Source organism: Galeopterus variegatus, unplaced genomic scaffold (genome assembly GCF_000696425.1).
Source record: "Galeopterus variegatus unplaced genomic scaffold, G_variegatus-3.0.2 Scaffold11164, whole genome shotgun sequence".
NCBI lineage: Eukaryota > Metazoa > Chordata > Mammalia > Dermoptera > Cynocephalidae > Galeopterus > Galeopterus variegatus.
Window position 1 is genome coordinate 12,505 of NW_007737275.1, and position 8,665 is coordinate 21,169.

The window sequence follows — 8,665 nt, forward strand, 5'->3', positions numbered from 1 at the left end:
AGGTGAGAACAGGAGGCTACACGTGCACAGAAGAGGAGACCTACCACAGGCTGGCAGTCACAGGAGGCTTTTCAGAAAAGATGAGAAATAAAAGATAAGAAGGCATTTGCCTGGTGAAGACACGTGGAAGGGCGTACAGGGCAGAAGGAACAGCATATTCAAAAATACCCAAATAGAAAGAGAGCAGGAAGCCAGGCGTTCAGACAGCAGATATAAGTGACATTCAAGGAGCTGGGTTATCAAGAGGAGAAGAGCAAGGGCGATGGCTAAAGAGGGTGGGAGGCCAGGACAAGTGGTTCTGTGTTTAAAGCTGAGGGAAAGTCAGCTGAGGGGAAGGATGATACGGACAGGGCTGGAGACAGAGAGATGCCCGATGGAGGCAGGTCTCTGAGCACAGGGAAGAGGGCCAGACACAGACACCAGTGAGAGCTCAGCCCAGGACAGCGCAGGACCCTTTCCCTATACACTGGTCGGGAAGGGGGTCAGAAGAAGGATGGGTTCGGGCAAGGGTGCTGACTATGGGGACAGCAATCAGGACTCAGAAGGGATCACTGCTCCAGGCCCTCCACTGCCTCCAGAAAAGAAGAGGCAGGACTGAGGGTGTGGAGCTCACGGAGCAGGGGGCTGGCTGGGCTGGTGGAGGGTTACCAGGCAGGGGACAGCCCGCACAGGAGGACGTCGTCCCCTCTGCTCCCAGCCTGCACAGGGATGGGGTGGACTAAAGCGGATGCCGCGCTCCATTGAGGGAAAAAGAAAACGACAACGCTGAAGTATTTTGGAAGGAGGTGGAGGAAGGACAGAGCCAGCCTATTTGGAGAAGGGACAGGAGCCGTGATGGCCCATTTCACGTTGTGACTTTGGAACCTGGGCCCTCCTCATGCCAGACGCTGACCCCACCCGAGCTGGCACAATTGCCTAGGGGGCCCCTGGCCGAGCAGTGCAGACCTTGGCCTCAAGGATGCTTAGGTAAAGCTAAGGCAGGCCAGGGAGAGCCCCGCTCAAAGCAGAGCCCTCTGCCTCCTACCGCCCGCCTCCGCACACCCTTCCCCACAAGAAAACACGTGTCCTTGCTGAGCACTCCACTTCTGATCTCAGTAAGAATACTGCTGAACACTCACCCCAACACCTCTACTTTGCAAACTATGTAGCGCGTTTTGTTCAAGAAATTTTATATGTTAAGAAACATCTATTTTTTATAAAGTTTCATTCTCCCTGGGGTATGCAGCTCACAAAATTACTGGTAACACACACCTCTATCAATCTCTATCAACATGCTAACTTAAAACAACAGCAAGACAAAAAGCACCTTGAAACTACGTAAGATATACTCTAAAAACTATTGGTTGGCTGGTATTTTGTTTCAGTCGAGATATCGTCGTATGCATTTAGGCACATACTAAATTTCATCCAACTCAGCCAATAAATTAAAAAATTTTGCAGTGGAAATTAATTCAATATTGAGCACTCCAGATGAAGGAGATATAACTACATTTGATGAGTAACTGGCTTTTTTTTTTTTTAAAAAAAGCTATAAAATCTATATATTGCTATTTTTAAATTTTTACCTGCAGATGCTGTTCTAAGTAGAAATTGTTAAAAATCCTCACAATGGGGTGATCAGCGCAAATAATTCGATGCTGCAAAATTTCAGGTAATTGTACACTTTATCTGAGATAAAAAGGATTTTTACCTAACATTTTAGAGAATTATATTGTAGAGAAAGAAGTTCCATACCTGCAAGTGGGTCAGGATATCCATTAGTGGATTTTGCTGCTCTTTGCTGCTGGATGTGTCACACGGAACACTTCCCCCCTAAGTTGAATAGGAAGTAGTTAATGCCTTATTTCTGTAAGAACCAAATTGGACACTAGGGGGAAAATACTTAATAGTTATCTATTAAAACTACTTTTATTTTTCACCAACTTTTCAAAGGGTTTCAGAAGTCTTAAACTGAAGCAGAGATCAAACAAAAATTCACAGTACTACGAGGTGAAAATGATAATTGACAATTAACAAAGGGGGCAAGGAAAGAATTTATCACTGCCCAACAATCTAGGTGTGGACTTTTATACTGAAACTGAGGTAAAAATGGCTCTGAATTTCCTACTATACAACGAAAGGGGCGAAATAAAATAGTTAAGTGCTCCTTGGCTAATGAAGGAACCCATACAAATTAACGAGAGAGAAATATTTTCTTAAGTGTCAATTCAGAGGAACTGTATAGGATATGAAGAATTTAAATCTTTTCCTATAAAATGATAAGTTTTACTACATTTAGCAACTAGCAGTTAATATTACTTATGTCTTTGATATCTGCAGTTTTTGATTGATATGCATAAAGAACAGTGTCATCACCATCACCATAAGTAGGTATTCCTGTTCTTATCTGAGGAAGATTTAACAATAAATTAAAAGGAAAGACGAGAGACAGAACTGAAAGAAAGGTTGGGGACTCCAATTTCACTCTCAAGAAGCTCCAAAGACCTACTTGTGGTATCAAAGGACCCTTGCCCATTGCACATACTATCACTACATGAAAAGATGTGCTTGCAGGGCTGTGTTCTCACTCACCCAACTACACTTAAGATACCACTTTCTATTGACCTTGACCTCTCATGTACTTCAGGGCAGAAAGACTAGTCTTCCAGCACCACAACTGCTTTAAAAGCAAGTATTTCTAACCATGAACAATGAATTAAATGTTACATGGCTTTTGGTTTTTAAATAATCCAACAGTGCCGTGCTGTGGACAAAATACGAAACATTTAAACACCTATTTTTCTTGATAAATTCATCTCTAAATCACCTGAAAACATTTTTTGGAATAACACAGGGTAAATCTATAAGTAAACAGACAGTAAATAAACATTAAATTTCAGTATAATAACTTTATTCTAAGAATGAATTAAGAACTATAGAAATAATTTAAAAATAAACAATTGGTAGCTATGTTTATCTTTGCTTCCAAATACATGATAGAAATGACCCGAATTGACCTTACACTGATTAATAACCAAAATAATATGGCATGGGCGACAGATTAGTATTATACAGATAGACCTTCTTATCCTGGCATAGAGCCTTGTGCTTTTCAAAGTGCTTTCACATAATTATGTCATACGAAAAATGACTCTTGGTAGGCAGTTAACATTATCCCCAAAGATAAAAAACATTAGGGATGATAGAAGGTAAGAGAATTGTCCAAACTACCTAGAAAGCATTAATATCCACATCCTTACATGACTAAATAAATGAGTTTTCTGTTCAGCCAAATTATATATAGTTTAATAATCTATATTTTGATTCAACTCCAAGGATTAAGAAACATAGCAGAATGTAAGAAAATGTAAAAACAGCACAGCCACTTTGAAAAACTGGAAGATTCTCATAAAGTTAAATTTACATCAGTTCCATGACATAGCTATTCAACTTTTAAGTACTGACCCAAAAGAAATGTAAGCATATGCTCACAAAGTAACTAGGACATGAATGTTCATAGAAGCTTTATATTCACTGTCAAGACTCATGACAAAAAAATACACTTATGACCTATACATTTAAATATGTGAAATTAACCTCAATTTATAAATAAGTACAGCACCGAGAGAAGGACAAAGACAAACTTTCAATCTGAAATACAAACCACATCGAATTCACTGGAGGCACCAGACATCTTTTTTGTGTGCAATAGAAGAAACTCCACTTCCTCTGAGTTGGGCCTAATTATTTTTAAACTCGCTCGAGGGATTATTGGTGAAACTGCTTAGTCACCTAAGACTGGTAAACCTTCTACTCCTGAAAAACAACAAATAAAAAAGTTACTTTACACACTTACTTCTTTAATAAACTTAATATGGATATGCTCTCAGAATGCTACCTCAAGGAATTGGAGTCCTGGTTGAATTTTCAAGAATGGCAAAACAAGAATTCTTCCATTAGTGATTTAGCATAAGTCTTTAAAAACTGAAGGGCCATGTTGCCCATGACTAGGAATAAAAATCAAATCAAACACAATTCCAAATTGTGAAGGGAATGCTTTGCAGCTTAAAGTCTACAGACTAAATGATGGAAACGCATGAACAAGAGAACACAATGGCTAACTTCCAAATGAACAAAGAATTAAACGTTACATGGCTTTGGTTTTTAAATAATCCAACAGTGCCATGCTGTGGATTATAAGAAATTAAAAAAAGCTTTTTCTAAGGGAGGCAGCACGCCTCCAAAACGTAAACCAGGGGTCTCTTCCAAAATGGGCCCCTGCCACTATGTGTACTGGACAAACCACTATGGACATCACCTCCTCGTCTGCCTGGTGAAAATCAGTTGAGATTATCTCTAAGGTCCATTTCAGGCCTAAAATTATGATTGTCTTATTAGTTAAACTTACATTAAACCTAAATAAATGGATATGAAATATAAGGCAAGCAATCTAGAATTATGAAGGTTCAGTTATGGCTCTGAGTCATTTAACGATGGAACTAGAAAAAGACATTGACTGCAACCATATCATATTCTATTTTGTACTAGAGATTTGATTTGAACGCTTGCATCATAGTGACTGGGAGGGGCACGTTAATGAAAGAGCTAATTCACTTTATCCATCCTGAGCCACAGCATAAGGAGAGGCACAATTAGGGGATTCAGGTTTCATCTCTTTCCTGTTTCCCTTTCATTCCATAGTAGAGAGACTAGTGACCAAAGGCCCCAAAGGAAAAAATCAAAAGGAGGTAAATAAGATGGGAGAATAACTCTCAAGTTAGATAAATGCAGATCAATGTGTAAAAATTTCAGATTACTAAATACCCCCAATTTGGGCTGCAACTTCAACCTAATTTTACTTTTTCAGCTCATGTTCTTTTTTTAAAAAAGCTATAAATAATTAAATTGTGTAGTCATACAAAGGAAGATTCATAGCAATGAGAATAAATGAACTGCTGCCTGCATACTACAAGGGTGAATTTCACAACCATAACCTTGTGTAAAAATAAACAAACACAAAAGGAAATATAGAATATTATTTGATTGAAATACAGCTCAAAAACAGGCAAAAGTAATCTATGGTGGGAGAAGTCTTTCCAAATTGATACCTTTAGATATACCACAGTCACTTGAACTTCTTAATATCGTATCTTGTAAATATGGCATGATTTATCTAACCAGCTCCCAGTTGATGGATATTCAAGTTCCTTCTAAAGTTTTACTATTACAAAGAACACTGCAAAACAGTCTTGCACCTGTGCAATTGACTGTATGGGATAAATTCCTAGAAGTAGAAACACTTGGTCAAAGAAGCAGAGGGGACCCATATTTGAAAATGCTCCTTGCTTCTTCCCTCTAAAAAGGGCTGTTGAAGTCAGCCAGATGTTCTACACCACACTAAGGAAGCACCTAGCTGGTCCTGCGTATAGTTTTAAAACCACAACAGACAATAAATAGTACCAAATGAGTTTTTTGACATCAGATAATTGAATGTTCTTTGATCTACTAATGCAAAATATTAATACATTTCTTAATATTCTTGGTGTAAAGGAGCCAAGTTGGTCATGGAGAACAACATTCAATTTGTTGGTATTTTATTTAGAAATTGTTTGCACCTCTAAGACCTTCCATTAGTGAGATGGTACATTTCTCACAATTAATGAACCAATATTAATACATTATTATTAACTCTTGGTATCAAAATTGTTCTGCAAAATTAATTAGGAAGATATCCGTCTCTTTCTATGCTCTAAAAAAGCTTACATCACACCAGTATTTCTGTGCCTTAAAGGTTTGAAGGAGTTTATAAAAACTGTCTGGCCCCCGTTTTTACAATACCTTGTAAGTTCTCCCATGGTTACTGATCTATTCTAATTATCCTACTTTTTCTTGAGCTGTTTTGACAAGCCCAGAGGACAATTGTTTCATCATAATTACACAATGTTTACCAAAATCACACTTTAAAATCATCCATTATTTCTGTCTTAATTTACACTTTCTCTCTTCTTCTTGGTTAGGTTTTCTATCTTGTAAATTTACTGACAACCCTATGCGGTAGGTTATATTATTATCCCCATTTTCCTTACGAGAAACCTCAGGCAAAGAACATTTAAGTAAGTTAGCCAGGTCTCATAGCTCTTAAGTGGAAGAGTCTGCCTCCACACACTATGCTCTTTGCTTCTCCATTGTTAAAGTCACCTGGTATCCCTGCTGCAAAAGTAACACAGTCAAATCCAAACCCTACCATGGCCTGCAAAATCCTTACATAAGCAGGCCCCTGCGCGCTTCTCAGAGGTCACCCCTTACCACTTGCCCCCTTTTTCTAAGCCTAAAGTATTTACTACTTTGCCTTTTGCAGACAAAGTTTGCTGACCACTGTTATAAGCTCTTACATTCAGACAATTCTCTAGTTGGAGTAATTACAATATCGCCAAAACTTAGCCACAGTTAGACACAGAAGCATGTGCACTGAGTCTACCACCGGACTGCCCACAGTTTTATTTCTGTGGCACTTACAAATCAACACTGATCTTGCACTCTTCGATCCTCCTGCTTCTGTTATGTTATGCCCATAATACCCTGCTGTCTCTCCACCTAAGAGAACCTATTCAACTTCAAGGCTTAATTCAAGTTCCACCTCCAAAAATCAAAGATGCTAAGTCAACAGTCACCCCATCCGGATATGACATTGCTTTCCCCAAAGGACAAGAACACTCACACTCTAATACTTTTAAGGTAGCTGCTACACGTGGCTAGTTACATGACAGATCACATCAAATAGCATTAAGACCTTAGTTGGTGGCCAGAATACCCGGGTTTGGGTCCCCCCAACCGTGCTTACGAACTGTGTGACTTTGGACAACTTACTTAACTTCTCTGTGCTTCCATTCTTTTTTTAAGTCTACAAAATGGGGATGATAATAGTATAAACCTCATAGAGTTAAGAGGATTAAATGAATTAATACTTGTCAGGGCTTAGAGCAATGCCTGGCAGAGATAGCATAGGCACTCACTTTGGCTACGATTATTTTACTGTTTGGATAGTCACCACATCTGCCCAACAGAACTTTCAGTCATGGAGCACAGAGACAACAAACTTTCAGGTCACAACATGTAATTTTCATCCACATTGCACCTGTACATTGCAGATATAACAACCCTTTCTTGTAGACAAATTGTTAAATCTTTTAAGTACCAGGGTCTAATGCAAACAACTGGGCTTTGCTCAGAAACACCTGAATCCAAGTCCAGATAGAAAATTTGCCATTTCACTTTAGGCAGATATTTAACCTCTCTGTGCCTCAATTCTCAAAACTGGAATAATATCTGCCACACACAGTTAAGCACTCAGCAGCATGCCTGGTTCGTAACAGGCACATTATAAGTTATAGTTCCCTTTCATTTCTATCACAAGGTAAATAATTACAGCTTCTACAACATTTTCTTAAAGCTCAACCGTGAGTAGATTATGCAAAATTAATTTCACTATTTAAATTTAAAGCCTGCAAAATGAGTTTACTTAAATTGACACCATTTATATTTTATGATAGAAATCTAAACTCTTGATGACATGAAAACAAGAATCCACCTGGTTTAATAAAGGTTTTTTTTGTTGTTAGACACTAAAGACATTTTAAAGACAAAATGTAAAGATTCGCTCCCAGGCGCAAGGCATTCTCTTGCCATGAACTTACCAGACAAAGCATAGTCACAATGATGAGTGCATTGCACCCCAGGACCATTTCACAGCAAAAGAGGGCGTCACAATAACCAGCCCGCGCCATTTTTTTTTTTTTTTAAATAAACAAAACTGTGTGTTAATACACTGACCAATCCCTTTCTGAATCTTCTCGCAGGACTCTAAAAAGCAGCCCTTTCATTGTCCGTGTCAAACTTTAGAGACTACCAAGTGCTGTCTTTAAAATGGGCGATAATGCAGCCAAAATTGTATCCCATCGTCCAGCACGTGCTGCAGGCCAGACAAGTGAGGTTGGGAAGTGCGTCTAGCCCGTGTCCTGCTTTACAGAACGCCCTGCAGAAAACTTGCTGGGAAAGTCACTACTTGGAAACATTAAACCAGTTTGCCACCTCATGTTATGCAACGTAGAGCAGTCCGAACTCCGGAGAGCAGGATAGAGGCGGGAGGGAAGCCTCCTCCTATAGACCTAAGGTAGAGCCTTTTTTATCAAAGACCTGTTCAGCAGGCGGGCTGGGCCCTGGAGCTCACACGGAAGGGCTCCCCGGCTTTACAGGGATCCCCACATTTTGAAGCATTTCCTGAATCTGGCATCTGCCCTCTTCAAGTAAAAGACAGGATCTGTAGGCGGGGACTTCTCCACAACACCCCTACACCTTTATTTCCTTCCTCATATATGTATTTACAATGAAACAGCGAAGCTGCACTGTCTTTGACCAAACGCGGTTACCATCAAAGTCTCCAAAACGACGTCTCAATCTCAAAAGACGTTAAAGGAATCGATTGGCGAGTCTGTCAATTCTCAAACCCAAAGTCTGAGAGTCTGAGTCCTTCACCCGCCTGCACCAAGGAAGACAGAGGATGGAAACGGATCTATTCGGCCCAGAAAGTCAGCACCAACCACCTAATAAATGGTCAAATCTCAAAAACTCACAAGCGCTGCCGTCCCAGGAGAGCCGTGGGAAGCACCCAGTGCACCCCGCCGCGGCG